Below are 27,739 nucleotides of genomic sequence, written 5' to 3' on the forward strand. Positions count from 1 at the left end.
ATGCCACAGAAGGGGGATTTTACACAGTGCACTGCTTACCCGGGCTTCATACCACGATGATATAAAACACATTATGCTTCACATTATCCCAGTGTGACAATGACTCGTAATGAGATGATTCACATTCAGGAGAGATACTTAAGATTGCATTTTCAACATTTCCAAACAACAACATGTTATCTTCACATTAAAGCCCTGTTTTCCGAAACAAAGCGTTTGATCCGTGTTCAAACGGGTGTTCCTTCAGTGGGAAATCCCCACAGTGTGCCGAACCCCGGCCTGTCAGGATGACCCCCTCACCTTCATCCAAATGCAGCCCATATTGCTTTGATTCTCCGTCGGAGTTGAGCTGTCAATCAAGACCAGCATGACAATGGACCCTGGTAGGTGGATGAAATATCTCTTTAATAAAGCTGACTCTCATCGTCAATCAAGGGCAAACGAAGATGCTTTTAAAATAATGCTGCCATGGTGCCCAAATGACATGTTAAGTGAAATATGAAGGTGCTGGAACGTTCGGCTTACGATACGTGAACATGTTCTTTTGTTGTTCTTCCCGTTCGCAAATCTAGATCATCGTTGGTGCTTTTTCTTTTCCCGATTGCATTTGACAGAAGGTTTGTGGGAGTGTGAGAAAACTATATTAGGACACCCTTGTGTCGACTGGTGCTCGTCGTTTTACGTGCCGGATTGCCAGGGAAAGAGTGGGCGTAGCCGTCTATCTCCCTTGTGCGGTGGAAATCCACCGCACAAGTTTAGCCTTGTTGTGGTGCTTTACAATACTTGGCTTCCTGAACATTGTCATTAGAGGGTTCTCTCAGAGAATGTATCATTTTTCTGGCATGTCTCTCTTTTTATTCTTTGTTTTGAATAGATACAAGCTTCACGAGACGAGAGCGTCGAGTCGCTTGAAGCACTGATGCCACACTAGTCAGATTCATTGGCTCTTCATTGGAGTTTTGCATTTGTTGTTGAATGTTGAGATTAAGATCCTCTTCTCATTGTGACAATTCCTCAGAATATAATAATGTAACCTTTACGTTTTAGTTTGGACACTATGGCCACTCACCTGTTGGGAAAATGGTTCTGAAACAATATCCAATAATTTATTACACTTTATTAATAGATTACCAACATCTACATAATCCATAACAAATACCAAGATTTTGCAAACTGACAGCCGCAAATCTGCTCTTATTTTCATCATAGCGGATAATTAAATTATTTACGAAATAGTATTAAAGAAATGTACTACAATTACAGAATTATATAGAGTGGCTTTTTGGAACAGAAATGAAAATTAATTTTCACAACTTCATCTGCATACAAAGTGGTTTGTGGGATGGGAGCCAGAGCCTTCAGTGATCAAGCTCCTCTTTTGTGAAACCAGCTTCCGCCTTCACTCCGGGGTGGGGGGGCAGACACAGTCCCATTTAAGACAAAGCTTATTAAGACTTTCCTCTTTGATTATGCGTATGGTTATAGGCTCAGGTTAGCCTGGTCCAGCCCTTAGGTAAGATGCTATAGGTGGAGACTGCCGGGGGATTTCTCAGGACACAACCAGCTCCCTCACCCCTTCCCTCTCTCTCTCTTTCTATAAAAACACACACCTCATTAATGCACATCGCTAACTTTGTTTCTTTCAGTGTTTGTGCTTTGAGGCCTCGCCGGTTTACTTGGATCATGGTTCTATCTAGACCCCGTTTGTGCCTCCTGCCACCTGCTCCTGCTATCACTATCACTGTTCATATGAATCATATAACTATTACTGTCCTCATAAACCAACTGGCTTTCCCTCCTAACAGGTTTCGGTGGACGGTGGTTATATCTCCCAGAGGTTTACTCCCTTTTTTCGTTGTTCCTGTGCCGATCTGAGGGTTTCGGGACAGAGGATGTCGCACGTGTACAGACTTTAAAGCCCTCTGAGGCAAACTTGTACTTTGTGATTTTTTTGGCTGTACAAAATAAAATTAATTCAGAATTCAAATCCTATAATCTGGGTACATTTTTCCACTGTCTGACAGTTTTTTTCTAACGTCAGAATTCTTTTGAGATAGAAAGAAAAGCCAAAGCCTCAAAAAAACGGAATCTCAGTCATTTTCAATTTTTTAAATTTCAGAACAGGAATTTTCTTCTAAAGTGGAATCCAGTTGCAAAACACCAGCGGGGCATTAATAGTTGCACTAACATCTGCCAAGTTAGCCAACGTGGACATCTTTTATAGCTCTGCTAACGTCCGTCTGCCTCGGCATACAGGGACTTTCCTTTTTCCATCCGCTCCACATCTGCTTTTAGTCAGGGCCTGAGGTCCCTCCATCCTCTCCCTCCGCCTTCCCCATTCCCTTCCATCCCTTCATCCCTCCTGCCCTTCAGCTTTCTGTTCTCTTGCCAGGACTGTAATCAAGCCTTCAGCTTGTGGCGAGGGCCTACCCCCCTCTAAGCCCGTAAAAGCCACCAACAGACTAAACTATGAGCGAAATCGAGGGAAGAGAACAGAAGGAGGCGAGCGGGGTGTGAGAGATAGTCATTAAAACTTTGCCCCGTACGCTAAGAGAACACCAGCATAATGTTTTAAATACAGGGATTGTTGCACTGTGTTTGGGTAAACATTACGGTTGAAAGTTCAGGCACCGTCTAAAATTGCAGGGCAGGAACAGAACGGGAACTAATGTAAAACATGTGCACCTCACATTCCACTCATAGCGTCGTCTGATAAAGGCCTTTGTCAGAATGTTTGGTGGTTGGCAAAGACGTGGGAGTTGCTATTATGCATATTGTGCTGACGTATTTCAAAGTAATAAGGCCACCTTTTAAAGTTGTCCTTAGGTGTTGAACGTAGCTGCTTTTGTACGCTTTCCCCCGTCTCCAGTGTCATCTTCCTTTTGCCAGAGGGCACGGTGCAACGGCCTTCTCCTCGCTCCTGATCAACGCCCGCTCACATGACATGACTGCAACCGCAGACCACTATTCTGGACTGTCTTTTGGTTGGATGCGATGTTATTAGCTCTGCCTTCCATGGCCAGATGCACGTGAAATGTGTCATTGCCACTGGAAAACAATACCGAGGCACAGATGATGCAGGGCTGAAATGCACACATTTAGGATGGACACAATGTAAGCACCATATAGAGCCGAGTAGTCGAGGGCGGTACAGCTGTGGGCTGATGTGGGCCTTAAATTTGAGTGAAAGCTAAAAGTTTGTTTGCTGTAAAAAAGATTAAGGGAAAAGTAAAAGCTGATTTGGGCAAAAGGATTTGAAAAAAAAGTTCAGTTCCGACATCAGAAGATCCCCCTCCAATATTTTTAGCCATCCATATATTTGTTTGCCTTTTTAAACCAAATTTAAATAAAATAGGTTCACTTTATTTTCTAAAGACATTTGTAAAGGAAGATCCATGGCAGGAAATCTGCCCAAATCCTTGGAAAATCCAATAATATTTGCACAGAGCTTAAAACATGCAAAGTCCCTGCGTACGAATTAAGCTGGAAAGGAAAGCCCTGCTGGTTATGCATTAAAATGGATTGGAAGCGAGGTTTGACTCCTACAGGTAAAAGCCCTGGAGTGACGACTGATTTTGCACTTTGACGAGACAAATACGAAAGATGTCCCTTCACTGATGTCCAACTCCCCACTGTGCTGCAGGATAATCTGTTTGGCAGCGCTACACATCGCTCACTGACCCTCTCAAGCTCTCACAGCTACCTTGGAAAAAGCAAGCACAAAGAGATCTTCTACTGTACGTGGCACAAGGCCATTGATGTGTGGTGCACATGTAACGGATACACTCCATTGTGACAGACGGGAACGAGAAGAGAGACAAGCTTGTGCAAGAAAAGGGACAAGAACACCTTTCCGGCTCTTATGGACTATTGAAGTCCATAAGAGGCGGAAAGGTTTTCTCTTGCAGATGCGCTACCAAGGCCAGCGCTGATTACAGGACGCATCGTGACACGGAACGCTTGCGTGCCGTCAACGCAGGGACAACAAATATAGAGTTTATAGCACATTAAGAATTGAACAGGCAATCTTGTCACGCAATTAATGGCGTCTGAAAACAAGCTCTATTTGCGTTGAAAGCACTCCAACATGAATGTAGGCCACGACTGTTGTGTGCTTTGTTTTCCGCTGATTCGCCCTTGAGGATCACAGTTCCAGAACTCGCACACTTCACAAAGCTTCCCTGCGAGTTGCTCTGCCCCCCTTACATGTTCGTGTGTGAAAACCACAAGGCGTATCTACAGTTACAGTTCCTCTTCTGTTTGTCCACAAAGAATAGCCAAGGTGATTCTGATTATACGTAACAGTGTTTGACATTGACAAGCTGTTCGGGACACAAAGTATTACACTACTTTGAGTGTGTGGGATTCGGATATTTACGTTGGAAAATGATCATTGTAAAACACCCAAGTCTCCTTAATTTTCATGTTGGCTTAAGTATATTTATCAATCTTCTGGTTCATCAGTAATGTGGACCCTGTAGCTCAGGGATCCCCAACCAGCGGGCACCACAGAAAGAATTTGTTTTTCTTTTCTGAAACATGTTTTATTTTGAAAATTGCCCGGATCCTCTCTAATTATGTGCGCTCGTCCCTCTTCACGTATTCACCAAGCGTCACCAAGCGTTTTTCTTCACGTTTACAATTGTCTTACGGGGCACGGCAGTTTCGCCCACCAGCGAACAGACGGCGCACGATTCCGCCTTCTTTACCGGTCCGCGAAGTATTGTCTAACATGAAAACGGTCTGTGAGGTAAAAAAAAAAGGTTGGGGACCACTGCTGTAGCTGAGTGATGACCACAAAGAAGCTTTAGGCTTACGTGCATGCAGGTGTAATGTAAAAGTGACCCTTTTTTTTGCCCTTTCAACACACGACAGGATACACACAAATTTATATATATACATATAAACCGATACACACAGGAAAGAAACAAAAAAAAGGGGTTTCTGGATGTTTGTGTCGTCTCAATAACGAGATAAATCCAGAGACAACATTCATGTGCTCTTCTCTTGTCACATCTTCCATTTCTCCCACTGGTCACGACATTGTTCCTCTTTGCTTGTTATTTTGTGGGAAACTTACCACACTTCCATCTTTGATAACTGTGCATATTGCTGTTATTCCATATGAGATCCATTTAAACCTCTGATCAAGAAAACCTGGAATAAATTGTGTATCATAGGCTACCCGTCGTAGCACTCTAATACTTTCACTCACAAAAAATTCCTGCCATACTTGGGGAGGTCAGGCGTAAGTTCCCCCGTGTAGCTGTTTCAACTGGCCTTCTGCAACTAGGAACAGGAAGAAGGGGAAAGCCATACAGCAAACCAGGACATGACACTTGTACTTGATCCATGAGCTGGATTGTGAAGGTTTGATCAGCAGGAGGTCCATAGCAACCTCTTGGGAAAGGAATCTGGTCTCAGGTGGAGGTCTCTAGGGGAATGCACATGTGTGTTTTGTTCCCATAAGTGTCAAGGCCAAAGAAAACAGCTATGTGAAATTGATTTCGAAGGAGAAGCTATGAGTGCAGTTTCTTAAACACAACTCATCAGACGTTTTCCAGGAGAAGGTTAATGTTGTACATATACAGCCTGTAAACTAGCTACTCCTATACATCCGCAGATGCAGCTTAGCTTAAGAGAATGGAGACAATGAACATAAAGCTTAAATCACGTCATTGTAAAAGTGGTGCATTAAAGACAGCACGTCTCACATCCACACTTCCAGAAAATCCAATAATACCAAGGATCCACACATGAACAACATGAAGTGATGGTTTCAGCACTTTACATGCACAACATTAGTTTCACATGTTGCAACCTCATAATATTATTCTCAAGGAAATACTGGTACAGATTAACACAGTGTACATGAAAGACCACTGATGCCTCGCTCACATGTGACCAAAAGTAATCAGATTTAGATTCAAGTGATCAAACTGTAATTAATCATGTGAAGAGGGAAATGATCCTTGACGGGGCTCCAGCTGCGAGATGCCTCTGTTTGGTCCCGCGTGCCCCTCTTACAGGGGGTCCAACGGGGCTACATTAAGAGGCTTTGTGCCAATGTCACCTAAATTACAGTCACTTAACACAACAGATGTACTGAATGTCGAGCAAATGATTCGCCGTGGTTGGGGTGGTGCATTCACATGCATGGAATAAATTTGACCCAATGTATCAAACATGTTTTTCTTGCATCCTCTCCCCCTCAGTAAATTTGCATTTTGCTATATGATGAGCATGCTCCACTAACCCACACTGCCTTGTATCTCAATCTCCAATATATGGTTCTTTTATTTGCTGGCCTCTACGGCCTCCAATGCAACGTTTTGCACTTAAAAAAATAAACATATTTATTCCAGTGGATCAGTTTGAGGAGATTTTCTCTGCTCTTAAAGGCTCAGCAGTAGATATGCCAGCTGGCTTAGTTCAGAAGATTATTTTTCTCTTTGTGTGGCAGACTCCTCAGTGGAGGTAGAGGCAGATACAGGTATTCAGATGGGAGCCACGCGGACTGGGCCATTGTGCTTTCCTGCACGTAGGAACAGAGCGTTCTTGCATTGCAGGTACAGAGGGGGACAATAACCCAGGGTTGCAGGCACAAATTGCATTCATCAACTTTATCAATAGAGTGAAAATTTAAGCCAATCCTACCAACATATCCACCCCCTTCTTCATAAGTCTTCAATGCACAAGTTAATTCTGCATACACTGAGAGAAATGATCTGCTCACAATTATGCTTTCTCGGATGGGATATTTGATCGAACCAACACAGCTACTGCCACCGCTCTTGCAACAATCCCCCCAAATCAGTGACGATCTAATTTCTGTAATACGAAAAGCAATGCATTGATGCCATAGCCCCTCTTTTCATGTGTGTGAGAGACGGCGAGAGGGAGAGAGAGAGAGAGAGAGAGAGAAAGGGGGAGACAGGGAAGGAAGGGGCGGGAGATTATAGGCAGTTTAAAAGATGAAACCCTTCAGTCTGTAATTGTACTTTACTGGGAGAAAGAATAAAGCAAGAGGAGAGGCATTCTGAAAAATCATAAGCCATTATGTTGGAAAAAGAGTTTGTGGGGCGGGGCGTGTGTCCACATAAAGCACTGCTGAGAACCTCCAGCAAATTACCCCGCAGGCCTGCGCGGAGGGGGAAATATCACTAATTGGCCTCCATTCTGTCAGGTCAATTGACTCTAATTGGAAAAATAATAAAAAGCACCCTACCCCAGGAGCAGCAAGCTCTGAAAGCGACAGTGCCCGTTTTGGAAATGGATAAGGTGGGTTGATGGATGGCGGGGGAGGAGGGGGGGGGGGGGGTGGGGTGCTCGGCTACACATATACGGCATCTGAAATCTATTTTTGCCTCCACCATTCCTCCTTGAAAACTATAGCATGCCTTCCCCCTGCCACACACCTTAATGTATGTAATAAAACTGCCTCCGGATGTGCATGTCTGTAGGGGGGAGGGGGTCATCTGGTCAGTTACTATTGAATTGTCTCCGCGCAGAGCTCAGTAATTTGGAGTTAAATGAGCGTGGTGGGGAGACAGGCCACATACAAGAGTGGGGATATGCAGATGGAGAACAAGGAAGTGTTGAATATGAGCAATGCCCCAGGTGTTGGCAGACAAGAGGGAATAGGGCTAATCTACTATCTACATTACTAAGTTATTGGAGATGAATGGCTCTGCTAATACACACTGCTCATTGGCGGATGCAGCCGTTTGAGGGGCTCAGAAGTTGTAATTTAGTTTGAATCGAGTGTTTCCGCAAACTAGATAGATAAGATCACATGTGTGCCCCTCCTCTTGTGTGTTTTTATTTACGCCCAGAACTAATTGAATGATCAATTTAATAGATGGGGTCAATTAAATATGAATTTAAATACATTTTCCAAAATGTTTTGGCAGCTTTTCTGTTTTTATCCAAAAGTATAACCGGAAATCATTTTGTAGATGAATTACTATTACTGAGGAGTTTCCATTGCTTTTTCTAATTTTTATATGAATCAATGTATTCTTCTTTTGTCCTCTTTTGTCCAACTGTGGATCAACAGCTGATCAGAGCTTAATTCAATTCAAATCAAATTTACATCAGTAATTGAGTTATTTATTATGGCCAAGACAAATACCAAAACTTCTCAAAGAAATTAGATTCATTTGGGTTCAGTGAGATTGCAGATGTTGGAATCCTTTTGATTAATTCACTTCCATGTTCCGTATGACAAAGACAATCTCCTTTGAGACCCACTGGCACATCCCCCCCCTCGGCGACGTCTCGCCCCTCGAGACAAACTTAGGATAGAGCAATGACAGGAGCCCAGCAGCACACAATCCACTGCCCAACCGCACACCCACCTGCTTATGATCAATGAAACCTCGCCGTACACTATCTCTGTACACCACGCCAGCCACTGATGAAAGACCTCATCGTTAGTGACCGTCCTTGATCGGCTCATTGCCTGTTTTGAAATGTAAATTGACGGGAAAAGCAGCAGCGTGCAGAGGAGAAAAGGGGAACCCACCCTCTGGGGAGATTAACGCCACCCCAGTCAGACATGTGTCAAGTGGAGCTTGATGAATCCTGGGAAAATGCAAAAAAAAAAAAAGGTATGAAAAAGGAGACAGAGAAAAGAAAACCCTTTCTCTTCCCTTCTGCCTCCTTCCACAGATCTCAGCCTCTCAGATCATCGTCTCCCGCCCTTATTCTGTCAACCCCCTTCTTGATGGTTACTGTCAGAGGTGTGCATCTCTTTTGTAGTGTGATGTTTTGCTGCTGCCACAGTGGAGAAGCTTCCTTCCTCTGCATATGCACAAGTAGGCAAGGGTGGGGTGGGTGTTTGGGGGAGGATCTGGTGCGGAAATGGGGATGGGGCTGCCTGGATGTCGGTGTTATCTCCTGATCTTGACACACCTTAGGGAATCAGAAAACAAAGGACAGAGGAATTGCTTCCTCGAGAGCTGGGAGAACCATATGAACACAAGGGATTTGGTTGTTGGTGGCGGCTCTTGCAAAGGGTGGGGCACATGGCTGGGACATTGTGGATGATGGTACAGGTTTGACCTGTAAAGGAAAATGGGAAAGATGGTTGTGTATATACTTATCTGGTAATCAATATCTGGTCAGTAAACAATAAAAGATGAGTGGGATTGAGTGCATATCCATCTGTCATTCACACAGCGGAAACGGGATATCTCTTCTGCACCGTGGGGGCGGAGGTGTCACCTTCCCTGGTAACTCCTGTGTCTGTCTGCCTGTGCCCAAAAAAATTGAAGCGACTTAGAAATAGAATCGTTAAATAATGTCCCAGCAGGAGGCCGCTCGTGGAGACAAAACACTACGCACGCCCTGCAAACTAATGGCCAGCTGTCTCGTAATGAGCTCCTGCAATCTAGTCATTGCTGTCCCCACTGTGGGACATAACGGGCCGGTGTGGTGTCGGGTGGGTGGTAAAGAGTGTGGAAGAGAGGGAGATGAGGGTGGGACTGTCCCCTCTCTCCTACAGCTCAAACCCACCATCAGAGAACTACTGAGAACCGAAATCCTCTCAGTTAACAAACCAAGGCCCCTCTAATTAGAGCTCAAAAATTCATGAGGGTCCTCATTAATATTGAATATCTGTTGTGGGCCAAGATTTCAAAATAAGCACTTGCATATGCAGATGGTAGGTGAGAGGAGTGATGGGAAGGGGGGGTGGGGGGCAGAGGGGAGTACATTGTGCAGTGTCAAAGTAAAAGTGAGGTAAAGATATAGGGAAGGAAGTGGAAGGATCTAACAGAGAAGGATTTGGAAAGTGCATGAAAAGAAGGGCAACGGGTGGGGGAGACAGATCTGGGGAGGATATGGAGGGAGAGTAGGGAATAGGAAAGTGGATGAGAGGGAAAGGGATAAGAAAAAGTGAGGGCCCCCTGAGAGCTGTACCTGTGGAGAAGAGTTGTAATGTTGCAGGAGTCTCCTGGGAGAACGAGCATAGTCTTTAATGAGGAAGGTGGAGCGCGATGGCGAGGAATAACAAAAAAAAAACATTCCGCTCTAAATTTCTCGCTGGGAGAAATAAGTCTTTCAAGCAGGCAAGCGGAGGTCTCCCTTTTCAAGTCCCCCCGTTCCTGCTGTATTAACCTGGAATAGGGTACACAGATAAAAGATACCATCAGTTAAAGAGTGTGTGCTACCAACAACAGCCATTATGCTTTGAGATAATACTGGGTTTTCCACTTTTAGAAGCATATGGGCAATGCACAGGAGGGGGGGATCCACTACATTAACTATATGTCAGCCACTTTAGAAGACATGAAGGAAGTCATTTTATTGTGAAGAAGAAAAAAGCTGAAACAAGTAAACAACTTGCCCTTGCTTTTTGTATTTTGTGTTGTTGTAACATTATTTCTGCATGGAACTGGGTAGAAGGGTGTTTACCGTGGTCAGGTGTCAGCATGGATTTTCATTTCCTTGTTTTAAATCCCCAAAAAGTCCAAAAGGAATTTAAAACACTTTTTGATTACACTTGTAGACGACATGTATGTCTCGGTAAGTCACAAATGCATCTTTAGTTTGCAGGGATTCAAACACATCAAGGTCAGTCTGCACCAGTGTTGGAGTTATTTTAGCTAATGTTCGGGACACTACGGGCCAGCTTAACGGTTTTCAAATCCGCCCAAACAGTCGTCCACTCTGTCCGCTACATGTCCCGTGTCAAAGTGTCCCTGAGTGTGACACTTAGCCCTGACGGCTCCGGGGCGCCTTTATGGCAGCACACTCCTCCCACTGAGTGGTACGGGTTAAATGCAGAGAAGAATTTCCCCACAGGGATTAATAAAGGATACTTTTGGTCTTCTTCTTTCTTTCAATGACCAGCTGTCAGTTTGTCCACTCTGTCGTTGACTGTTTTTAATTTTGTTTTCCATCCAAAGTTATGATTATGATGAGGGTGGGATGATCCCATGTCATCCCACCCTCATCATTTACTTGCTAAAATCTGCAGTTGGCCCCTTCTAAGCCTGACACAGTATCATTCCCATCGCCTTAGGTGGTGCTAAGAAAAAACTCCTTTTAAATCGACTGCAAGACGGCAAGAATCAGCAGCCTCATCCACAGCCAAGACGTTTTCATGCATTGAGTTGCAATGAGTTACCATGTGAAACACAACACCATTTGTCTGGTTTGCCAAAGCTGACATCACTAGCATTCTCAGTTATGCCCATTCGTCCAGACGTCTAGGGGTTCATTTGTATTTCCTGAAAATAATTATCCTACCTCGTGCCAGCATTAATTTCAGGTGTAAGAGCAGCCCCAACATCTTTCATTCTCTTTTTGCCTTAAGCATTATCCTTCGAGGTTGGTCCTTCCTCTCCCACTTACTGTCCTTGCCTGTCACCACCCCATCGCTTCACAATGTCATCATCTTGGAAGACACCTGTGGAATGGAGCGCAGACTGTTGCAGGACATTATTTTCCTCTTGGAACAGCGTTTTCCTATGACTTCCACATAACTCATAACTCCCACAGACATTCAACTGTATTTTTTGGGCTCTTTTGCTACTTGCTGTGTGATCTTAATTTGTGATTAACATTAACATGTGATATAATAATTATCGACGTTAATTGATGTGAAAATTGTTTCTCATTTGGACTCAGTCTAAGCCAAATATAAATAGTAAATCTAAACTTTCAGTGTCCCCTTTTCTCTTTTTGGGAACCACCTTTTGTTCCTTATTTTACTCGATCACCTTTCTCTTGCTTTCTCCGTCTCACTAGTCTCTTTCTAAAGTTTTGCCATTTTTCTTTTCCTTCCTACCGTTGTGTGGAATTTGCCACCATTTATCTCAACTGTCTGCACTGTTAAGACAATATTATTGTGCCTGCAATGCACAGACTGGATTGGTCGAGTGGTATCACGTGGGATGGCTTAACTATGTAATTGGTCTGGCCGGTTGAAAAGTGTCCTCTCAGGTTTTAAATCACAACCGTTGTTTCTATTTTTAGCTTTAGGTTCGGGTTCAGATAGGACGGCATCCGGGTCCGGATCCTGATGTAAAAAAAAAAGCAGAACTCTTCAGGTGATCCCAAACAAAGCTTAATTTAAGGAAATATTTGTTTTACCTTTATAGTGGCGTATGTGCTGGACTATTTCCCTGAATCTTGTTGCCACCCTGAACTGCCAGTTAGGTGTTAGTCTTCTCATCCACTCACAGCAAAAACAAAAAAATGTTTTCCATCAATGAAGCGAAAACAAGGTTTGTCAAGCAGCTTGTGAGCTAGGCTTTAAGGTGTGGACCTGTGGACAAACTGTACTGTTCCATGCATACAATCAAAGGTGGACACAGGAAGAATGTGTGTTTGTGCGTGTGAGGGCTAGTCTGAATGTGTCTGCTCAGGCATCTGTTTGCCCATTTGTGCTCAGCGCTTTTGCTTGTGTGCATGTGTATGTGTGAATCAACTGTGGTGGGGGCCAACCTAATTGCTCTTCCCTAATGTGTCTGGGAGATCCAGGGGAGTCAAAGACTTTGGAGGGTGTGGATATGTCTGCGGAGATTTAAAGGTTTCGGCCACGATCACTCTCTTTTACTGGTGCCAAGTTAAGCAGTAGCATCATTAAAACCTCAGAGGAATCCTTTTGAAGTCAACAATGGGATCTTAGTCAACCCTTAATGCTGAGTACACAAACAAACACATTAGGTCATGCACCGTTTTGCACTCTCGATATTTACATATATACACCAACGACCACACACAAATACGAAATGCCCGTATATATCTTTTTCACATTCTAGAAAGATGCAGAGTAGGCTAGATTAGATTAGAGCTTCATTTGTTGTTGAATTCAGTTGTGAATTCATTTCCACTGGCAGCCAAAAGCAGGTACATTCATTCAAGACACTTATTACTCATGGTTTTACACAGACCAACACCCTGTCCCAGAGGAAATGCACTTGCATAGTTGTCAAAAAACAGTTCATGGTTCTATTAAATGTGGTGACAGTCAATGTGACCGAATAAAGCATCAATGGCAAATATGAGACATATCCGGCATGTAAACTCTGTGAAATAAAAAATAATTTCCCTTATTGTATTGTATCATTCCGTTATGTACACACACATGCTCCCATTTGACATCAACAGATGCCATCTCAATTAAATTTGACCGTACGAACACAAATGGAGGCTAGCGGGTCTGCGTCGGGGGTTCCCAGAGCATATGGCGGTCAGGAGCCACGGAAAGAATGAAGGATCGGAGACCGCCTGCTGTTTCTGCCTTGCTGACAACACATTGTCGAACAGTAGGCCCCTTGTAGGCTGTGACCAACCATCCGGCCTTTCATCCGGGAGACATTGAAAGATGTAAAGCCAATGACAGTAATTCTCAGTACACATGTAGGTCTTGACCTTCATAAGTCAAAAGCGGTATTTATGTGGAGACCTAAGTAGGTGTAAATTGGACAATACACGTTTGCTTCGATAATGAAATAATCTTTGTAAAATGTCTAAGCAGCCCTTGGCTCAACATCAAAGTGAGAACTAGCAAAGCTTGTGGATCTCAAGCATGCATAGTCAAGTTAGCTCCATGCCGGGGACCCATACAGTGTAGATCAAACGTTTTGAGCATTCTAACAGGATCACAGTGGGAGTTCACAATGTGAGCTAACTTGGTGTTCAGAGGGGGTGGGGGTGAGCAAACATGTGAGATCCTTATCTACCATAACCATGGAGACATGGTGGTGGTATGCATCAATAAAGTCATAAACAAACTGTACTCGTACTAGCCTATTAGAGTCAGACCCTCACAAACAATGGCTCATAATCTGTACACAGGAGGGATCGAGGCTTGTCGCTCATTTTTGTACAACCCACTGAGCTCAAAAACTGGAGCAAAAACACTTAATGATTTGTGACTGGGCGACAAACAAACAAATCATTTGATATAAGGAGCTTACACACAAAATAGATGTAGAATTATTGACACCCAGCATCATCGCTGTGCACACTCCCCTTCTTTGAACTTGAGAAAAATGTAATTCATATGGAGGTGATCAGAAAATGGAAATCAAATTGCTGTTTTATTTGAGGTATAAACATGTGTTACTCTGCTGGGAGTAATGAGGAAAATAATTACTTTAGCCTTGAAAACAAGTCTACTTGAGTAAGTTCCAAGATAATAGCCTTATGGTTTGAATTGGACCTTGTAGAGTGCAGTCTGTTTTACTTATCCTTCTAGACAAAAAGACTCTTGACAGTGACTTATCTTGCTTGAGAGGTGTTGGCTAACTATAGACCCAACTCTCTTCTCTCTAAGGTCCTTGAGAAATCAGTCACTAATCGTCGCTAAGTGTGACTTTCTACATAACAATGGTTTGTTTGGGGATTTTCAGTCAGGATTTCAAGTGCATCACAGCAAGGAAACATCACTGGTGAAAATAACGAATGATCTACTTTATATAAATATATTTATATTGTAATATATTTATTCTTTAATATAATATATGTATTATGTGAATAGACTGCTGTCTGGTGATGTAGTTTCTCTAGATGCTCTCTAGTGTCCAGTAGCACCGGGAAGAATCTTGGAGTTCTCTTTGAGAAGAACTAGTATTCACTGACTGACATTCATACTACTCCTCGCGATCTGTATTCACACTCATGGTTTCCATCTTCTTGGCTCATATAATCTCTTCTGTCCGTTTAACTTTGTTTTCAGTGTCCAGCAACAATTCTAACCGGCCTGTGAGTAAATATCATATGTTCATCATAAAGGGCCCGCAATAGGATGCACACCACTGATACTAAATGTCGCAGAAGGCCCTGCAAAAGCTACTAGTTACAAGACTAGAAACTTCTCTGATGGAGAAGGAGGCGGGGCTGCCCAGTATTGTGTTGAATATGTATTGATCTGGTATCGTAAGTATCGGGTGTCATGATATTCATAGCAGTCTTTAATTTTAGCCCTCTCTGTGATTGCGTTTGACACCACTGCTCGAGCCTATTCAACCCTTGCATCACTCGCTCGCAGACAAAGCCGCTTTTGGTGCTGCACGGCAATCCTTTGAAGGTGGAACTGAAAAGCTAAAGGAGAAAAAAGAGATTTCTTGAGGAAAGTAAATATGAATCCAATATTTTAAAATCTCTCTTCTCCAATCTATCGACTGGCGACACAACTTATTCTTTTGTTATTCACCTTCAACACCCCTACACACATCTCACACATTGTGATGACTCGAAGAGGCAGTGAAGATTAACTTCCTGTTTTTATTTTTGTAACCACGGCACTTCCTGTATCTAGTTTCTCACCCTTCGTTTCTCCCCACAGCTGAGTTTAGTTTGCAATCACCACCACCTGTATTTAAGCCTCAGTTCCCCACTTGTCTGTGTCAGGTTATCTTTTGTGTTTCCTAGAGGTGTATGTTTGTAGTTAGAAGTCCCCAGTGCTGTTTTTGGTAAACTTGTTTTTACTTCGTTGCCAGGCTCTCTTCCTTTTTTTGTTTCTACAAGAGCGTGTGGATTCCGACTTTGCCTGTGCACCCTTTGTCTTACATTAGTTTATTTTCCTAGTAAAAGATTCCAAACCTGCAAAGAACCTTCTGTGCCTTATTGCTCTGCACCTGAGTCAAAGTCCTGACCCCTCACACACATCCTCATGCCACACTACTGATAATACTGATAATGACTGACAACCAAATATGTTCTGTTCTCTCTGGGGAACCATCACCATATCGTGTTGGAGAGGTTTGTGTGTCCCTATGACCCTGAGGGCTGTGTTGTCGGGAGCCTTGTGCTCCTGGCGACTGAGGAAGGAACACTTTGAGGAACTCCTGAATCAAACTACTACGCCCTCTTTGGTAGAGGCAGAGCTGGAGGCGGAGGAGGGATCATCGTCAATTTGCCTGGTGGTGGTCACTGAGGTAGTCAAACAACTCCGCAGTGGCAAAGCCACGGGGATTGATGAGATCCGTCCAGAGATGCTAAAAGCAATGGGTGTTGGGGGCTGTCTCGGATGACACGCCTCTTTAACATTCTTTAACAAGTCTGGGACAGTGCCCAAAGAGTGGAAGACTGGGGTGGTGGTACCCCTTCTCAAAAAGGGGGATCAGAGAGTGTGTACCAATTACAGGGGTATCACACTACTCAGCCTTCCGGGTAAAGTCTACTCCAAGGTGCTGGAAAGGAGGGTTCGGCCGATAGTCGAACCAAGGATTGAAGAAGAACAATGCGCTTTTCGTCCTGGTCGTGGAACGATGGACGAGCTCTTTACTCTTTCCAGGATCATGCAGGGGGCCCATGAGCCCATGGTTCTCAGCAGGAAACCGATTGCCTACCCCAGGTAACGAATGTGTCCTTACTCCAAGTGAAGGAGTTCAAGTACCTCGGAGTGAGGGAAAGATGGAGTGTGAGTTTGGCCGGAGAATTGGAGCAGCGGGGGCAGTATTGCACTCGCTTTACCGCACCGTTGTGACGAAAAGAGAGCTGAGCCGGAAGGCAAAGCTCTCAATCTACCGGTCAATCTTCGTTCCTACCCTCACCTATGGTCATGAAGGATGGGTCATGACCGAAAGAACTAGGTCACGGGTACAAGCGGCCGAAATGGGTTTCCTCAGGGGAGTGGCTGGCGTCTCCCTTAGAGATCGGGTGAGAAGCTCAGCCATTCGTGTGGAGCTTGGAGTAGAGCCGCTGTTCCTTTGCGTCAAAAGGAGCCAGTTGAGGTGGTCTGGGCATCTGGTGAGGATGTCCCCTGGGCGCCCCCCGAGGTGTCCGCCTCCAGCGAACTCCACGAAAAGGTCTTTTGAGAATGATCAATGGTACGTCTGACACCAGGGTGACAGGGAAACCGGCAGGTGGGCGCTCCTTGGAGGACCTGAAAGCATGCACACTTTGGAACAAAGAAGTGGTCGGGAGGCCCCGCCCCAGGGTCTGGTTGGGTCAGAGGAACATTCCGGAACACTGATATGATTCACCAAGGGAAAGACAGGTTTTTGGGAGGATGGTGTCTGGAATGTCGGCATAGCTGCCAGGGGAGAACTGTCAAGAAAGATTGTTGAGTTTGGTATTTTTGTGGCTTGGACAGTAGAACTTAAACCGTCCAGCGTGCCTGGCTGAGTTTTATTTAGAGGCAGTCTGCATGTCTTTACAGTCCGTCCAGACAATGAATGGATGAACGGTCCCTTCAGGTAGCGCACAGGGCGGTGCATTTGTCCACCCATCGATCTCAGCCAACGAAACTGAGACACAAAACAGCAAGCTCATTCCACGCTGATTACGCTGATATCCAAAAACATTCCTCTCTGTGTGCCATCTCATTATTTCTTAACCAGTAACATATATACTGATATTTCACATCAGGACACACTCACAGGTGTTCCCCTTTGTCCTGACAGCAAACTAATTTCAGATGAACAAAATATTCAAGGGAAATTGCCCTTTTTATCATGGGTATGCCGTTTTCCAAAAAACAACATCAGAGTTTAACTGGTGATGTGTTCAAGTTCAAGTTATTAGCCTCTTCTGCGGGCTGCTAATGCCGTTTGTGATTGACCAGCGCTGAGCTCTCTAATATCTTTGCAGGGATGCAGGAGCCTGTAATTAATCCTGAGTTGATGGCCAAACCAGTACATCCTCTGGGAGGCAAGCAAGTGGTATCCACACTGATAACCACAGACTAGACTCCACATCCTCGCTTGGATGTAAGTCGGAGATGCCGGGTAAAGGTTTGCAATTACTCTCTCACTAAGGCTAAGTGAAAGATGATGTTTGGTGATATTTTTCAGTAGAATATTCATGCCCTGTCTGACTCACTCAAAGTTTCCTCATCTGAAAAGGTTGTCTGACGAAGGATGAATCTCATGCATGTTTGTCAATATAATTTGCTCTCCTCTTTACCACTGAGAACCATACCAGTCCCTTAAGATTTACGACTCAAATACCAACATCTGTCTGGCAACGCAGCAGATTGAGGACACCTTGATCAGAGGTATTCTGTGGTTGACAGATGCTACGAGGTAGAATTTGAGATGAAATAAGAGGCAAGCTGAACGAGGCTTTAGTATGTATATCCCCCACAGCACCCACCCCTGTGTTAAACAATCCATCTTGGTTAATATTTCATATAATGAAAGTATATATTAATCAGTAAGAAGTTTAAACTTTTCAGCTTTACTAGAGGAAGACTAATCTGTTTTCTGATACATTTCAGGGGTGATTTTAAACAAAGAGGACCAACTTCTTTTTGTGTCTTGAATTCATGTTAGTCTGAGCAAAGTGCGACCAAATATGCCGAAGGCCCAAAAGCATTGAGATCCATAAAAATTGGGTATATCTGCTTACACTTATCCCCATTCACATATTGTCTTTTATTTACATTTGACTTGGCACCCTCTGTTGTCCCTCCTCCCCAAGCCCAATAAACTGATAGACAGACAGGGTGAGAGTAGCACATCACAGTAACACATTGCTCTCCACCTCACCACTTTCATTATAATGTCACTTTCGAATAATCACCAGTGATGGACTAGCATAGATGACTGACGCATTCCTGTGAGCAGATCAGCTACAGCGTGTCCTGGCAAGCCCTTCTTTATGTTGTATCAGAAGGAAGTATCTGGCCAAGGAGCTGCACTAATACGGTATAAAAAGGAGAAATCCCCTACCCCTATGCTGGTTGAAACAAAACATCTATGTTGAAATCGAAGGCAATATACCTGGGAGGAGCTCTGCTCACCCAATGATTATGTGTAATTGCCTAGAAAAGTCAGACAAAAAGGCAGGAGTGCAGATAAGGTAGGGTGAGTAAGTTTTAATATCAGCTCTGTATCCATTACCAAATGTCAATTTCAAGTCAAGTGATATAATGAATGAAACAGATGTTCCCTTGCCAGAAATATGAGGCACTTTAACTAATGTGTCAATGAAAATCTATCTGAAAAGAGTAAGGGTGACAGAAACGATATCACTATAAATTATGGTTTTAGCAGAAAATTAGATCATGGAGTATCAGATTTCATAATTTGCATTTTGCATGTAAGCAGTGTTAAGCCAAAAATACTTGCTGCAACACCAGAGCGTCGGTCTCAGGGGGCAAATGGAACAAAAAAAGAGAACAAAAGACAGCAAAAATGGGGGGGGCACAGAGGAACAAAAAAATGTCCCAATGGAACAGGGCAATGGCCAGAACAGGATCTGGGATCCACATCAACCAGTTAGCAGCAACTTTTACTCTGGTAGAAAACCCTTTATTGCAGAGATGTTCATACAGAATCATGGGCTCTGACACCGAAAGAAATCCAAAAGACAGATCCACCTTTTTTCACTTTAAATTTGTATCCTGAAGTCTAGAAAACGTACATTAACGTTTCATGAGGACATTATGTCTAGTTTGTTTCTCCTGGACTTTCCCCTCAGATATTTCATCCAAGATGTCCCAAGCATTTCTGAAGTAGACGATTTGAAAGAAAAAACAGTGCTCTTCACGGGGTTGCATGTCTTTCCTCTAAACATTGTGAAATTGTTTCCCTAATTGTCAGTGCCAGAGAGGAGAAACAGGTCCCACTTTCAGTCTGGGGGGCAGATTTGGTGAGATAAACCTTCAAACTTTCCTCTTAGATATCGCTTATATTTAGGGCTGGCTCAGGTCAGCCTGGACCAGCCCTTAGTTAAGCTGCTACAGGCCTAGACTGCCGGGGGACAAGCTCCTCTCTCACTCTCACTCCCTCCTTCTAAAATAATCCACGTCTTGTTGATGCATATCAGTTTTTTGTACTTTCTCGCCTCACAGGTCTCCGTAGTTCGAAGTTCCGTCTGGACCCTTGTCCTGACTCCTGCCCGGCCCCACGGACACCTACTGCTTTTAACACCATTGGTATTCCCGTTTCTATTGCAATGAACATCAATGCGCATCACTAACTTTGTTTCTTCCATGGCGTATTTGTGCTTTCTCGCCTCACATCGAACATGGTTCTATCTGGACCCTGATCCCCTCCTACCGTGGCCCTTCTGAAACCTGCTGTTGCTATCATCATCATTACTATTATTTTAAATATTAATCACATTACTATTACTGTCATAATAAACCAACTGTCGTCCTGCTGTACACCTGGCTTACCACTCGCAATTATTAGAATCATTTGTTGTGGGAATTGAATGTATTGTACATCTTTTACATTGTTCATTCTGTACACATGACATCCATTGTAGTCTGTCCATCCCAGGAGAGGGATCCTCCTCTGACGTTTTCCCTAAGGTTTCTTCCCTTTTTTCCCCATGGAAGGGTTTTCATTTATTGGGGAGTTCCTGTGCTGATGTGAGGGTTTCGGGACAGGTGATATTGCATGTGTACAGACTGTAAAGCCCTCTGAGGCAAAGTTGTCATTTGTAATTTTAGGCTATACAAAATAAAATTAATTGAATTGAACAGAGAGTCATGGTTTCCACCTCATTCAACCCACATTATTTTAAGCATATCAGACCCATAGATACTCTGCCGCCTCTTTGGCTAACAAGCCCAGAAGTTGGCCCCAAAACGAGAGACAAACACAACGCCCCTGTCCCCCGGCTCCTGGTGTGCATGTACACGCTCTGCTGCTATTCTCTTAAGTGTACCAAGTTCTCTGATATATGCTTTCAATAACCTGTTGACTCTGCTGGAATCTTGCAAAAGCTTTTTCAGTTTTGAATTCAATGAATGGTATACTTTCCTCTCTGAGAAGAGAATGAGCCATTGCTGACCTGACGGACGGCCGGGTGCTGAAACTAGCTCTGCCCATATTACATTACATTACATGTCATTTAGCTGACGCTTTTATCCAAAGCGACTTACAATAAGTGCATTCAACCATAGAGATACAAACTCAGAAGAACAAGAAACAAGAAAGTACAATTTCATCAAATAAGCCAATTTACAATTTGCTATAGATAAGTGGCGTTATAAGTACATTTTCAGTGCTACAATTTGTTAGTCTTTTAGTGGAGGTAGAGTCTGAAGAGGTGTGTCTTTAGTTTGCGGCGGAAGATGTGAAGGCTCTCTGTGGTCCTGGTGTCATCAGGACCTCGTTCCACCATTTTGATCTTCAACCCCTCCACCGTGCCATCTTTCTATCACACTCTGTTTTACCCCCTCCTTAAACAGTGAATCCAAAAGTCAGATAGGGTGGCTCAGTCAAAAAGGAAGGAAGGGAGTGAGAGAGAGGTTGCAGTCAACGGTGGTGTGAGAAGGAGCGTATGGCACCCATTATCTTGTTTATTAAAAGCAAGTTTCTTTCCTTCACTCCTTGGAGCCTCCCCTTGGAGCTGACCACAGATATTTCCAAGGGCTTCGCTCTTCTGCTCTGTGCCTACTTCACAGGCTGCTGGAGGGGTCACAGGATTTGAAAACAAAGGACGTCGTCAATCGTCTCAGGACCCAGTGAAGGCACCTCAAAGGGGAAAAACAGTGTATCAGCTGTGTTTGCTCGTTTGTATGTGCATGTGGACACCTCATTGCAATGTATGTGCACGTTTGTTGCTGAAGCTCTAATAAAATAAAAAATGAAGAAGTCAGACTTTTCAGCTGCTTTGCACATCTATTAACCAAGAACTCGGAGATCCAACCAAATGCAAATTCAGCCCTTCAAACTCATCCTTGAAGTACAGTTTGCAGTGTTTCCCCTACCACCATAAACCGAGGTGAAACACTGGTTTGTTCTGCAGGCTTCACTGTTGCGGACTCTTTGTGCCCAGAGTGATTTGTTTAGGGATGAACTCACATGTTATTCAAATGTTATCTTGCTTAATAAGAAACACACAGCATGCAGTCTGCAGTGGGACTTATTTTTTCCATACTGTATCAAGATGCCCACATGTTAACCAGCTGGCGGTGAATGTTACGCTACTGTACATGAAGTGAGGCCATTTACTGCTGCTAAAACTGGCTGTAAAATATCTAAAGTACTTCTGTATCCATCTTGTGTCACAATAAATGTGATTTCCACCTCATGTATTAATAGCGAAACTCCATCCTGAAACAGAATTTGTGTGTTTCGTTTAGTTATGATCAATATGAGTCGAGCATGACCAAGTTAATCTCATTGCTACAAATAAACTTGTGACGCCACATGTGCATTGTGTGTGGTAAAGTTCTCAGGGTGATTTTCTTCGGTTATCTGGATATTCCTGCTGAATAATTGTTAACACAACACAGATATTTAAATATATTTATGTGATATTTCTGACAGTCATATATATTTATTGACGTTGTCGCTGCTCCAGAGCTTTCTGTCATAAACATTTAAAAATAACATTCTGGCATATGTGGTTTGCCGGTTTTGTAGAGACTAGTACATGTTTGCATACACAGAAGTATTTTCAGGATGTCATTGGAATAATCTCAAAAAATATTATTTGTATTTCTCATATAAAACTCTTGGATTCATATGGAATGAAATATTTTTCTCATTTGGTGTAATACCAACACTTAATTGTAATTTCTTTATTTTGCCCCCTTTATCAAATGTGCAACCTCAGGAAAAGGGTTGTTACTTCAGTACTACTATGGTTGACTTTGCACTCATTGTTATTCTTTTTACACACACAGCAGTGTGTGTGTGTTGGACTCATCCATGAGAAAGTACAACTCCTGAGTCATCAATCGGTCTGTGCCCCCTGCATCTGACCAGGCACCCTTTAGTATCCGCATCTGCAAAGCCAGAGGTCACCATTTGTACTTGTTTTGTTAATCATGTGAGTTGCTTGTGAGTCAAGCTGATTTCAACTGCGCTCTTTCCCTAACCCCAGCTAACCTCGGGAGCCTCGAGCGCCATAGTGTGAAGCCTACGCACGCTCGCCAAGGATCCGCATTTGACAAGTTGGGAATGTGAATGTGTTGGAAAGTTGGACCAATGCCACCAGATCACAATGGTTGAAATGTCTTCACTGTATTAAGTGGAATGAAAGCAGAAGGACACACAAATGCTCAGGCATACAAACGCACTGACGTCCTGACTCCCGACTGTGCGTTGTCTTTATCCAACACATCTACAGTGGGAAAATCTCCTTCATTCAATTTGCACCAAGCAAATCTTTAGGGCAGTTTAACTCATCAGGTCCAATTACTGATACAGCGTGCTGGAGGTTATCTCGCCACACGCGGTATCACTCAGACCATCAGCTTCGCATGAATCAGGGTGCTCCCTGCATGGGTTCACAATGCCCCGATAAGTTCTGATAAGAGATCGCAACAGGAAAGACAGAGTTGCAGGTAGTAGCCTGTGGGCCTGGATTTATGTTCTGTTTGCTTGTCCTGCTTTGTGATCCCTTCTAATTAGCCATCATTACACCCCACGTTACCCTATCAGGGCATGGCTAGAGGGGGAAACAGACCGTGGTTGTGGATGGTACGCTTTGGTAAGTCTGAATTACACAACTCTGGGGCCATGACTAATATTGGCTCAGTCGATAACTGCTAATGTAAGCCATGGAACAGATGCCCATGGTGGAATAACAACAAATATAGTCCAGTTAACCTTCTTGCAAGGCTGCCTTTGACCGGTCAGAGACGCACAGGCTCGGTCAAGCGCACATGATGGCTCTCATTCAGCTGTGATTGTTTTTCACTCTCGTGTGCTAAGTGTTCATTAGTTTGAGATTTATTGTTTGTATGTGCGTTCAGATGCATATTTTTGTGTTCCTGTGAGGTGTCCCCTTCACCGAAATACACCCAGTGTTTGTGAAACCATCCAACAAAATATTTAAAAGCGGAAAGGCAATCGTTTATGGTAATAATGACCCTTCACCCAACAAGCAAAAGTGTGTTTGTACTTGGATTTAAGGAATCCCATGAGACCGGCCGCAAAGAAAAATAAAGACGAAAAACAACAACGATTGTTGTTGTATCGTTTGTGACTCAAGATTTTAATTGTTTGTTTATGGTTGGAGAGTCTTCTTATTTTAATTACGCTCTGATCTGTTTGATAAAAATAAGATTCAAAAATATTTTTTCGGTACAAACACAGAATGCAAACTTGAGAAGGGCTCCCCTCCCCATCAGCAACCCCTCCCACCCCCCACTCCCCCCCACACACACACACAAATCCACACCCCTTAAGCCTAGTTTATGCTTCTGCGTTTTCTGAGAGACGCAAGGAGACGTCGCAGACGCCCCGCAAGAGCCCCTTGCGTGTCCCTTACGTGTCCCTTGCGTGCCTTTACACCCCTCCTTGCGTCCTTGTGTCCTTGCGTGCGTCGACCCATTTTTCTAGACTAGCGTCAAAGGCGACGCAAGCCTCCCGCAGCCTGCAAGGCTGCGATTGGTCCGCTAACTACGTCCTGCACGGAGTCTCACATTTCCGTTTTCATAGCCCGATACGGCCATTATTAAAACGAAGAATGCTGATGGCCTCTGATTCACGGAGGGAGATCTCCACAAACGCCGGTTTACCGGTCGAGGGGAACAAAGTTGTGGAGGAAAATGTGTCCGCGATGAAAAGCATCAGCGGCGATGCACGGGACAGTAAAGTCTATGATAAATACATAAACCAACCCAGGTCTTCCACACACAAAGACGTGACTCTCTAGGTCGTCTTCAACAAAACGCGTCACTCCGCCTGTTGTTCTGGAGGTGAATCGCTCTGCAACACACGCAAGACTTTTAGAACCATGAATTGAAACGAGTGCGTCGGCGAGACGTAAAGACGCCTCTCTACTGAAGTAAATGTAACATCTGTCTTCTATCTCTCCGGTAAAACTTGGCAATCTCAGAGCAATTTTTCGTTTCTCTTGTTGCTCTTTTCAAATGCATTTGAATGTTTTTACTTTTTTTGTGGCAGCCCCGTTGGTCTCATACGGGATACTTGGGGATCGGAGCAGGACGGCCCAGGACCGATAGATGAGACCGGCTTGACCCATGTGCTGAGCTGCCGGGTTACTTGATTGAAGCACACCGCACTTGAGAACATCAGCGCCTTGCATCCATTGAAATAATAAGCTGACCCAGAGAGCTGCTTGCCTTTGAGCTGCAGCCAAGCCATCTGAATCCACTCTGTCCAAATGAGGGCTTATTTTTCAAAGCGTCTGTCTCATGCGCTCCGGCCCGACGCCGCACCGTCTTATGTGCGCGCTATATGTGTGCAAGTTAGTGAGGGGGCGGGTACCGTGTTGGAAAGGAAAAGATCATGCCAGTGGCTGAACACTTTGTTTGGTGAGTCACATGTTCCTGGAGAGCCGTCTTGCTACATTCAGAGTTTTCTCTCCAGTTTGTTTAGTGTTTGCGCTTGACTTTCAAGTCATGAGGACACTAATTTGTCCTGAAAGTTTTCTGTAGAGTCATGTAGGGGGAACACAGCTGCGAGAAGATGAGACATAATGCTTTGGGACTGTATGAAGGGAGTCATAATGATGTCCTTGATTACAAGGAAATTATGACATTTGCAGCTGCAAGGATAACAACCACATTGAACCAGGAGTAGGGAGGCAAAATGCCCCAAAATGTTTATATTCAAAGCGTATAATGTTGTAAAGTTGATATAATGTGACACTTACTCTTTTGAGATTTGACACCTTGTCTAAGGCCTCTAGAAAAATGTCACCCCAGATCTGGAAGAAACGAGGTTTGCATGTTATTTTCCCAGTGGGTTTGTGATTTTGTTGTGATCTTATTTGTTTTCTTCCTTATGTTCCATCCACGATGGGGGGGGGGGGGACACAAAAGGGCCGGAGGAGCTTTTCAAGCAGTTAACGACTACTATAATATACATGAACATACAATAGTATTATACATAATGTACAGTATGTGTAGGCTAAGGAAACTCTGTCTGCAGTAGCTGATGAGTTTCGGATATGTTCCAGTTTGTCCTCAACAGCATTGAGAAATAATAAATGAAAGCCAAGCTGTATATTAGATTAAACTAGACACACTAAAGATATATTATGAATATGAATAATTTCTGAAATGAATACACCTCATTTTAAAAGACGCATATATATGGACCAGATACACCAGCTGAATCAGACTAAAATCTTCACCTGATGACAAAACCGACTGGAAAGGTTTGCTTACTTAGATTGGTCATGAATCCTAGTTAAGGTATTACCTCCCATCTACACTCACTATCTGAAGCTTTTCATCGTAAATGGCCTAAATGTGAAGAAGCAGACGTGGTTTCTGTTTCCAGTGAGTCCACATGGCCCAGCGAGGCGTCTCAGGCTTCACTAGCAGCACTCGCTCACCAGGGTGGTGTAGAATTTGGTTCCCTCTCTCTTCTTTTCTTTCCACTTTGGAGAGTTTTTACAGCACTGTACATGCGTTTGAGCACAAAAGGCCAAGTTCCCATGTTCACCCGTGAATCCTTGTCCCCCTTTCTGCATCACATTCTTCAGTAGAGCGGTCTTCTTCACTCAGCAGCCCAGCGTTTGCCCCCCCCCACCCCCCCACCCAGCAGTGCAGTAGCCAGTCAGCAGAATAGATGAATGGGAATGAATCTGGAGTAGACGCGTGCCCGCCGGAAGAAAGGGTTTACACGGTCACCTCCAAACACCTCACGAGAGGGGGGGGGGGGGGGGGGGGGGGAAAGAGCAATAAGACGAGGGCGAAGTGGGAGAGCAGAGGAGGCGTCGGCGTGCAATCTGCCCCCTTAGCGCCGCTTCTCAGATGTGGTCTGGCGCCCGGTTCACAAAGCCAAACAGATCCACACGTCGCCTTCATAGGTCTCTGGAAAGGGGCGAGCGCTACTGGCGGTGGGGGGGGGGGGGGGGGGGAGTGGAAGCGGGGAAGAGTGAACAAAAGAGGAGGTCGGGTGAAGGGGGGGGGGGGGTCTTTTATGTTTACTCACTGCCAGAAACTTTAGACCACATGAGCCTCTCACTTTTGTCATCTTTGCTGACCGAGTCCCATGTAAAAAGATTGATGATGAACTCGAATAAACGGATCTCACAGTCAGGCAGCCAGAGCCCCCCCTCACTGAACCAGACCCACATGCCCCCCCCCCTCTCCCCCAAACCTCCCCCCCTTAACTCAGAGAGGTCTGGCTACTCGGCAGCAGCCTGCTGCCCTCTTTTGTCAACATTATGGCTGCACCAGGTGGAGATCATATGCACCAGTCAAGCAAGACTTATTGTGAAGATAAAACCCCAGACTTTTGACTGCAGTGACTGAGGTAAAATATAGAATTACATTAGAGAAACTTGCTTTTTCAAAAGTTGATTTATGCACAAAAGATCAGCAAAATGTAGTTAGAATAAATGCATATTACAGATGTGATTAATGTTAAAATAACTCCTCCCTTATATACGGTACTGTAATATTACATTTTTTCACCTGTGTCCCTTCATCACTTCACGGCGCACAGAACTGCAGCTTTTATCAATCCATAAAACAATGTCTTGTTTTAACAAGAAAAGGAATTCTTTGCCGGCATAATTGATAAGTGCCCAGATCATTAAGCCCTAATGCGAGGCATTTCCTTTGGAGGTAGTTTCCATTTAAAAGACAAGTGTCTAATTGGTGAGTTGTTGAAAAGCACTGCTTCCCCAGAGATCGCTTCTGAAATCATATAGAGGATAATTCCCTTTCAATTAAAAGCTACAGTATTCCAGGTTGATTTAATTGAATGCATTTATTCAAATCATAAGGGTGGGGGTTGAGTCCATTGGGGGTTGTGTAATATTACGAGTCCAGTGTGAAAAATATCACAATGTCTCAGGAATAGAGCAAAAAAAAAAAAAAAAGATTTGTCCAAAAAAAAAACACAAACACTGAATCAAGCTGAATCAAACACTCCAAAGTCAA

The sequence above is a fragment of the Gasterosteus aculeatus genome, chromosome 18 (genome assembly GCF_964276395.1).
Source record: "Gasterosteus aculeatus chromosome 18, fGasAcu3.hap1.1, whole genome shotgun sequence".
Lineage (NCBI taxonomy): Eukaryota > Metazoa > Chordata > Actinopteri > Perciformes > Gasterosteidae > Gasterosteus > Gasterosteus aculeatus.